This window comes from Perissodus microlepis, chromosome 13 (genome assembly GCF_051167445.1).
Source record: "Perissodus microlepis isolate ML-2025 ecotype Zambia chromosome 13, ASM5116744v1, whole genome shotgun sequence".
NCBI classification, from domain to species: domain Eukaryota; kingdom Metazoa; phylum Chordata; class Actinopteri; order Cichliformes; family Cichlidae; genus Perissodus; species Perissodus microlepis.
Window position 1 is genome coordinate 2,528,005 of NC_140473.1, and position 8,588 is coordinate 2,536,592.

An 8,588-nucleotide genomic window follows, 5' to 3' on the forward strand; every position below is an offset into this window, starting at 1 on the left:
AACCTCACTATACATTTAGCAGCGCCAGGTCTGCCAGTTTTCTTGGGGTCCCTGGGTGTGGTGCTGGTTTTTCACCATATTGGCAATAATTACCACAAGAATGTAGTATAAGACGTTCCTGAAAATTGGGTTGCAAGAAGGTCCAATTCAAATTTAGTTAAAAGTTGATTCAAATTGTACGGTGGCCCTGAGAGGCCAAACGAACTGCAACTTAAGAAAACACCAGCAATAAGAAAAACGCTGCAAAAGCACACAAAACACAACGGAAATAGGAAAAATGACAACGGAAATAGGAAAAAAGAAAACAGAAATAGGAAAAAACACAAGGGAAGTGTTTCTGGGGAGCCAATAACCCGACGGACTAGTTGCAGGAACCCAAAACATGGTAGGCGTGTTTTATCATGATTCATATAATACTGATGAGGGATTTTTAGGCTAATAGTTAGGCTAACACACTTACCTCTCATCTTTTCTTTCCTCACAAAACCGATAGATCCTCCACTTCTTTTAAGTGTCTCCCAGCGCAATTCTAAGAATATTTTGGTTCCTATAACTGGTCCGTCAGGTTATTGTCTTGTGTCACTTCCCTTGTGCTTTTGGAGATCTGTTTTTTCTGTTTTCTTTTTTTCCTATTTCCGTCGTCGTTTTTCCTATTTCCGTTGTGTTTTGTGTGCTTTTGCAGTGTTTTTCTTATTGCTGGTGTTTTCTTAAATTGCAGTCCATTTGGCCTCTCAGGGCCACCGTAAAATTGGCTTTCTAAGTCCTATTATGCTAAACTGAGAAAGAAATAATTTTTTCACGCAGATAAGCTTTGAGAGATTCTCATAATACTAAGTGAGAAACTGAACCGGTATGAAAGCACATTGGTGGTGTTAAGGCGTTGCCTTCAGTCTCTGAACACTTGAGAAACTCTGCTTTCTTGACTTGTGGTGACCATTTGGCATCTACTCTTGAATTTCCTTCATCTGCATGACCACTGAAGGGTTGGGCTCACTTTTGAGTTCTCACTCTCAACTATCAAAGTATATATCATGCTTAAGTATCAGAGATTACTTTGGATATCAACATTAAGCATGAAAAAGACTAATAGACTAAAAGAAGAAAAAACATGGAGAAGAGGGACCACATGATCTGTTGCCCAAAGGTGAGAAAGTCACCGCACTAAAAAAAACCCAATCCAGATTCTCCTGCATCTATGGGCTTCTGCCCACAGTCATGTACATTAAAATGTAATATAAGATAAGATAAAATACAATATTATCATTATTAGTAGGAATAATTTTAAAGATTGTTTAAACTTTTTGAAATGCATCATTTATTTGTATGCATCAGCTGAAGAAAGCATCATCTAGGAAATAGACTATTAACAAATATAGGTACTAATATACTGATGAATCACTACTTTGTATGTGTAACATTTGTACACACCATGTACATACAGATTTGTGCATACACACAGTTATATGAATGAGGTCCATTGTCTCTGAAACTGAGATCTTAGTAATCCCAGGCATTTTTTTAGTCAGTTCATCACAACTCTAGTATTCTGAACTTCAACAAACAAAATCTACTCAAAATCTGTCAGTCATGCTGTCAGGCAAAAGAGACCCCTTTTGGAACATCTTTTGTCCTGTATTGTGCATTGTATGGAGAATTTTGTATTGTATGAGTTGTAAGTTGGGGCTTTAGACGGCTACTTGAAAGTACTTGAACAGATTTGTGTCCAGAGGTTTTGATCTGGATTAATGGAAAGATCTCACTCCCACTTTGTGGTCGGGAGGGGGATTGAATTCTCAATTTTTAACAGTAACTTATACATTTTATACAGGTCTTTATATTAAGGCTCTAAAAGCAATTATGATACTTAATACTGTTGCTTATAAAAGGCAGATTAGAGAATTTTATGTTTCCACAGAATACTTGCTCTAGGTCCAGCCATGGGCTGTCTAGCGAGCTTGATTTAATTAATTTTGAAATATATAGCAGTCTATAAAATAAGAAATAGTAATACAAATTTGGTAGTTCTGTGACGGTTTATTTTTCTATAAAAATTTAGAGATTTTTTAGTCTAGTGACTTAAACCAGGCAGCAGAGGGTTTATTGGGGATCACAGAAAATAAGTAGTTTATTTTAGGCAGAACCATCATTTCAACTGTGGCCACTCTTCCCATGAGTGATGTAGGTACTGCAATATGTAAGATCATCTTCTACTATTTTCAGTGGAGAAATAAGGTCATTCGCACCAAGTCTGAGAGTCCGTAGGAAAAATTTAATATCTAATGTCTAATTTGCAGTTCAGCAGCAGAACTGTTCATTTACTTCAGTTAACAGAGCAGTCTGACATGGATGAGAACTTATCTATGAAAGTGGGCAGCCCCGTCTGGTTCCTCTGTTTAGACTGAAGTTTTGGGAAGAAAGAACATTTGTCCTCGCACATGCATTTGGAGAGCTGGAAAACCTTTTGATCCAATTTATGAAGAACGAACCAAATCCAGATTTGTGTAGAACTGCTAATAGAAATGTCCAGTTTACTGGGTCAAATTCTGTCTCCCAAAGAGACAACTGTGGTTTATAATTTGTGGATGGAGCAAGAATCTATTACATTTACTAGTCTGCATGTATTGCTGGCTGAGTGTCGACCCTTGATAAAACCTGTTTGATCAGGGTGTATCGATGGAGTGATTTTTTCTAATGCTCTGGCAATGGCTTTGCAGAGTATTTTAGGGTCTACATTTATGAATGAGATTGGGCAGGAGGTGGATGGGAGTGTAGGATCCTTCCCTGGTTTTAGAAGTATTTGTAATAATGGCAGAGTTCCTGTTTGAAGACCGTGTGTCCTCATTCTGAATTTGAGTTGCCATTTAAAAAAAAAAAACCCTGTCATAGCGTACTAGCATAAACCAGCGTAGACCAAAATTCTTTGTAAAACTCTTCTGGAAAGCCATCTGGATGTGGGGCTTAACTGTTTCAGAAATGTTGTAGGGCTTTGTGAATCCAGAGCCACAATCTGTTTTATCTGGATATCTGTGATGACTATAAAGCTTCGTAAAAGTCTTTATTTATTTATTTGTTGTGGATCATGAGTAATGCTCCCAGTCGAATCTTTAGAATAAATAGCTGTTTTTCCTATATTTAGTTTTAACTGGTTAGCAAGAAATTTTTTTTAGATTTGTTGCCATGTTCAAAGTTTGACATCGTGTTTTCTTCTTAAATATTTCAATTTTTAGTTTTACTTTTCTCAGGGTGTTAATTCATGTGGTGAGGAAGCATAGGCAGATACTAATAATTGTTTGCTCTAATTCTAGTAATTTTCAAGTAATTTTTCTTTATTTTTTCTTAAGAGAAAATTAAGATATTTTAAGATATGCTGGTGTGACTCTTTTCTGTCACAGAGGTGCATGATCGGTCTTAGTGATAGAATGAGTGTCCGTAATATCCCTCAGTATTGGTGTTGATGTCTGCAACACTGGCCCTGCATTTACTTGGTATTGGATTGAGATGAAAGTTTGCAGTATTGCACGCCAATAATTGAAATTTTCTTGTTCTGTTTTGGTTTTTAAACAGTCTTCCGCAAACATTAGGTGCATTAACACCACCTTCTGGCTGCAAGCACATTACATTTGGTAAAAAGTGTTAACAGTATATAGTGCAAGAAATGAGCTTCTATTAATAATTTAATGAAAATTAGAAAAGTGATAACATTTTCTACAATACGCCCATCATTAATATAAATAAAACATAAGTACACTGTAAAATATAACTTGTTGTTTCAACTTAAAAATATGATGTAAAGGGCTGCCTTAAAATTTTAAGTTAAGTCAAGAAATAAAGTTTGTTCTTGTAACACAACCAAATGTTATGTTGATGAAAAATCACATGTTGTCTAAACTTTCATCTTAGTTTAGTTGACTGAGATTTGTTAGTCAGTTCAACTGCTTTAATTGTCATTTTTACTTGGGAAAACTCTTTCAGCTAAATTAAAATAATCTATTGTTTAAACTCTTGTCATAGTTCAGTTGACTTGGGTTTTTTAGTTAATTCAAATACTTTAGTAGTTCTTTTAACTTAGGAATCTATTTTAGCTTAACTAACATAATCTGTTAGCTAAGTTGATTTAAGTTTATTAATTAACTGAGCTCTAGCTGAGTGAACTCGTAAATCAGTTTCATTTTAATTATCAGAGTTGATTGACTGGATGTAAAGAAAAATTTGAACATCTTAAGTATTTTTATTTTTTATTTTTTAGCTTTCCAACATCCATTTCAGCAAAACTACCTGTTAGGTTTATCTTAGATCTCAGGTTTAAACATCTACATTCCTTTAAAATAATTTTCTGTTGTTTACAGAAAAAAAATTAAAACCCACAGATTCCATTAAAGTTTATCTGATCAATTCATGCAGAAAGTTTGTTTTAAGAACATGACAAGACAATTACTCATGAGCACCCAACATTCAACATTTATTGTGCCATCTTAGTCATCTGAGAAACAGAAAAATCAGTGACGTAGCTCATCAGGCTCACAATCCATCAAAACTCATAGGTTGCTCCCTGTGAAACAATAAATTTGAACTTGGTCTTGAGCCCAGTTTGGGGGAAGATTAAATTCTGACCAATACTCTAGGAGCAGTAGTGATTCTTGTGAATTGTGGACAGCTGGTCAACAGAACCCTCACCATGGCATGAGCTTATCAGACTTTCAACAAGATGAGATAAATACTGCTGTGTTAAAAGTAACAACATAAAGTCTGCATTAATGTAATGTATCAATGGGACACTTGCTATTTTAAAAAAAGTTATTCTTTACATTTGCAAAATTTTTAAACTTCATTGTGCTCAGTCACACCTGTTAGCATAAAACTTGAAATATTAAAATAGTACAAAACCTTTGATAAGTGACAGTAAAGATCAGTTTATAACAACTAAGACATCAAACTCTTGTATTTGTCTTCATTTACAATTGCAATAAATTCCACAGAACCAATTTCTCTGAAAATGAGTGCTGCATGCTTCTGAAACATTTGATAAGATGGATATTTCAGAAACATTAGTTTGAGTCGGCTCAATTGCAAAACAAAGGAAAAAATACTGACTTGATGACATAAGCATCTGCAGAGTCCACCATTATATTGTTGTTCACAGAAGTTTCTTAAACCATGAACAAATGAGTAATTGTCTAATCTGGAATGTAAAGTGTAGTCATTTAGTGTGTGAATTTAAATTTACTTTTGCTAAATATTGGCTGTGCTCTAAACCAAATGTGGCTGAGAATACACGAAATGTGCAAACTGCAGCTACACTACAGGATCAGATTGTGACTCCATAGACAATGCTTCTTTAATCAGTAAAGAGTTTATTTTTTCCTCTTATATTAACAGCATGGAAAAAGAGCATACAGACATGGCTGGACAGGTTGCATAATTGGCACTGAATATCAACATCCACCTTTACCCAGCTGCCCAATGACTCTGGGCCAGTAACCTTTAATTGCTACACAGTCTACACAGTCTCTTTTCCAGGGTCCAGGACACTTCACCAAAGTATTGCCCCCCACAGCTGTAGCAGTCACTGCAGCCCCTTAAATATCCTAATATCTCTGCCATTACAATATACAATGTGAGAACTCAAACGTAAAGCTGAAGTGAACAATACAGCAGCGAAATGTCAAAGACCCTGGGGAAGACATGAATAAACACAAGACACTAATAATATCAATCCTAGCTTGCCAGTTAGTTTTTCTGAAACCCAGACCAAATCCAGTGTCAAAGATCTTGTAATAATACATTTGGTGAGGAAGAAGTACACATGCTATCATGTGGCATCTATTGTTTCATAGATGCCACATGTTTCATTTAAAATCCACTGTGGTGCTGTCATTATTAAATTTACTAAAATAAACAATGCTAACCTTCACAGTCTTGAAAGTGTGTGAGGGATCTTCCTTTAGAAAATGAGGTCCTCTGTCCTCTTCCTTTGTGTAGTCAAAGGTCAAAGAAGTCAAAAAGAAAACAAAAACACTTTTTAAACAGTGTTTATGAAGTTCACAGCTTTTTGATACATAATTCCATCAATAATAATAGATTGCATTTATAAAGCGCTTTTCGGGCCCTCAAAGCGCTTTACAATTCCACTATTAATTCACTCTCGCATTCACACACTGGTGGAGGCAGCTACACTTGTAGCCACAGCTGCCCTGGGGCAGGCTGACAGAAGCGAGGCTGCCATATCGCGCCATCGGCCCCTCCGACCATCACCAGAAGGCGGTAGGTGAAGTGTCTCGCCCAAGGACACAACAACCAAGACTGTCCGAGCCGGGGCTCGAACTGGCAACCTTTCGGTTACAAGACGAACTGCCAACTCTTGAGCCACGATCGCCCCAATATATGATTATCATTGGAGATTTTGAATCAGGCTTATCAGGACATTCAAGTTGAATATGATATCCAACCTACCATCAATATACACAGATTCTGTAAAAGTTAAAACACTAAATGTCCAGTTGTGAAATATGATGACAGACTTATCAGCTATCTTTCAAAGAGTTCATCAGTTGAACTGGATAACCTGAAACTTAAACAAAGGAGAACATTTCGCAGTTGAACAGCATTTTATGAGCCTAGTTAGCCCTCCTATGCCACTCTTGATTTTGTACATCTCCATGAACCTCTCCATAATGGTCAAGCACAGCAAAAACGAACCCTTTTAGGTCAACAGATGTAAGACGGGCAAATTCTGCTTCAACCTGAGCAATAGAAGAAGAGGGGTGGGGAGTACAGGCAGAATTTAAAAAAATGCTTTGAGACCCAAATTTAAGCAAACTGTCATCTGAGGCCCATTAGAGAAAACACAAACACACAAAAGCAAACAAACAAAAAGATGCACTTTACCCGTCGTTCAGCGAACAAGGAAGTTCAGAGAACAATAAGCTCTGTCTTGAAATCTTTTAAAGTAGAATGATTGTGAAAATGACTTATGTGATGTAAAACTTTAGTAAATGTGTGATTAAAAGAACACCGAGTAAAAGGACAAGTAACAATTTCCTTATTCCTCAGATGTTTACCTTGATGAGCAATACTGCTTTAGTCCAACTGCCTCATTAAAGTTACACAACAGGCTTTTTACATTAAAGCCAGCAAGTCCATTACATACACCCTTTTTATATCTGAAATACTGTGCACATTCTGTGTATATGTAGTGGACAGCAATTTACCCAAAAGAGTGCAAAGTTTGCAAGTCCACCTCATTTAAATGACAAAGACAGATGTGATCATCTAGACCTGTGAAAATAAATTAATGACAAACCTGTAGTTATGGATGTTATTACAACCACAAGAACCTAAACAGTCTGCTCCATTGCTTTTGTTAATGAATCATTTGTTGGTAGCACGTCTTAATATTTAGTTTATGCCACCTGCATGCGATCATCAATATTACTTCTTTAGAAGTACCCTGACACTACAATCTTTATATCATTTGTTCTACAGAACTATTAAGTTACAATATAATCTGTGGTGTATCCAGTATGACAAAATGCACAAATTGTAACTTACCATTTGACTCCATTGACAAAAATAAATCCCCAGCATCAAGTTTGGCTTCACAAAATATATGTTATAATTATATTGTTTTCGCTTGGAAAGAAAAGTGTCTGGACCTTTTTAAGTTGCTTGAAGACTTTTCACCTCTCATCCGAGAAGCTTCTTCAGTTCTAAGGTCATCGAGCAACTTAAAAAAGTCCAGACACTTTTCTTTCCAAGCTGCTTAGACTACGATGACCTGGATGACTGAGAACCTTCAAAGATATGTTTTCGCCATTTATACGTGTTTGCTAATTTTCTGACATATAAACAATGTTAGTTTTGTTACAATACAGGGAATGCAGTTTAATTAAAAGGTAAATTATGCAAAAAACAAAAACAAAAAACTTCTGCAGTATACCATGCCAAAAATCAGTGTCTCTTATGCCAATTATTTTATCACTACAGCTCTTTTAGTATGGAAACTCACACAATCTGGCCATACTGATCACAAGAGTTCAAAAATAAGTCAAAATGGAGCTGTTGTTAAGCATACACTGCATACACATAACACATACACTGACACTATAGTGTCAGTGTATGTCTTTGTATCCCCACACATTATAATGACTCTGTTATATTCACAGTCATTGCTAAGTTTTGTTTGGTTATTTGAACATTCTTAAAAGGTCGTTTATTCGTGTTTCCAGCTTTTTTTCTATGTAAAAAAGTTTTCCATAGATATAGAAAGCAGTATCTACTTCCAATGAGAAGCAGACTTTGCATGAATGTTTTAGTGCACCATGTTCTTCTTTTCAATTTTTCTTTGCAACTGGAAACTGGACCTTACTAGCATTAATTGATGTCCATAGGTCATAACTGTGAATTAACATTCATTGACTGAATGTTAAAGGTTAAATAATCAAACTCATACCGACTTGATCATTTATTAATGGGAAGTAGGAATCGATGATACATAATGTATGAAGTCACACATTATTTGCATTACTTACATGAATACAGCACTTTGAGAGAGTTTTCACCAAGTGCTTCAGATTCAGATGTCTAGTGGA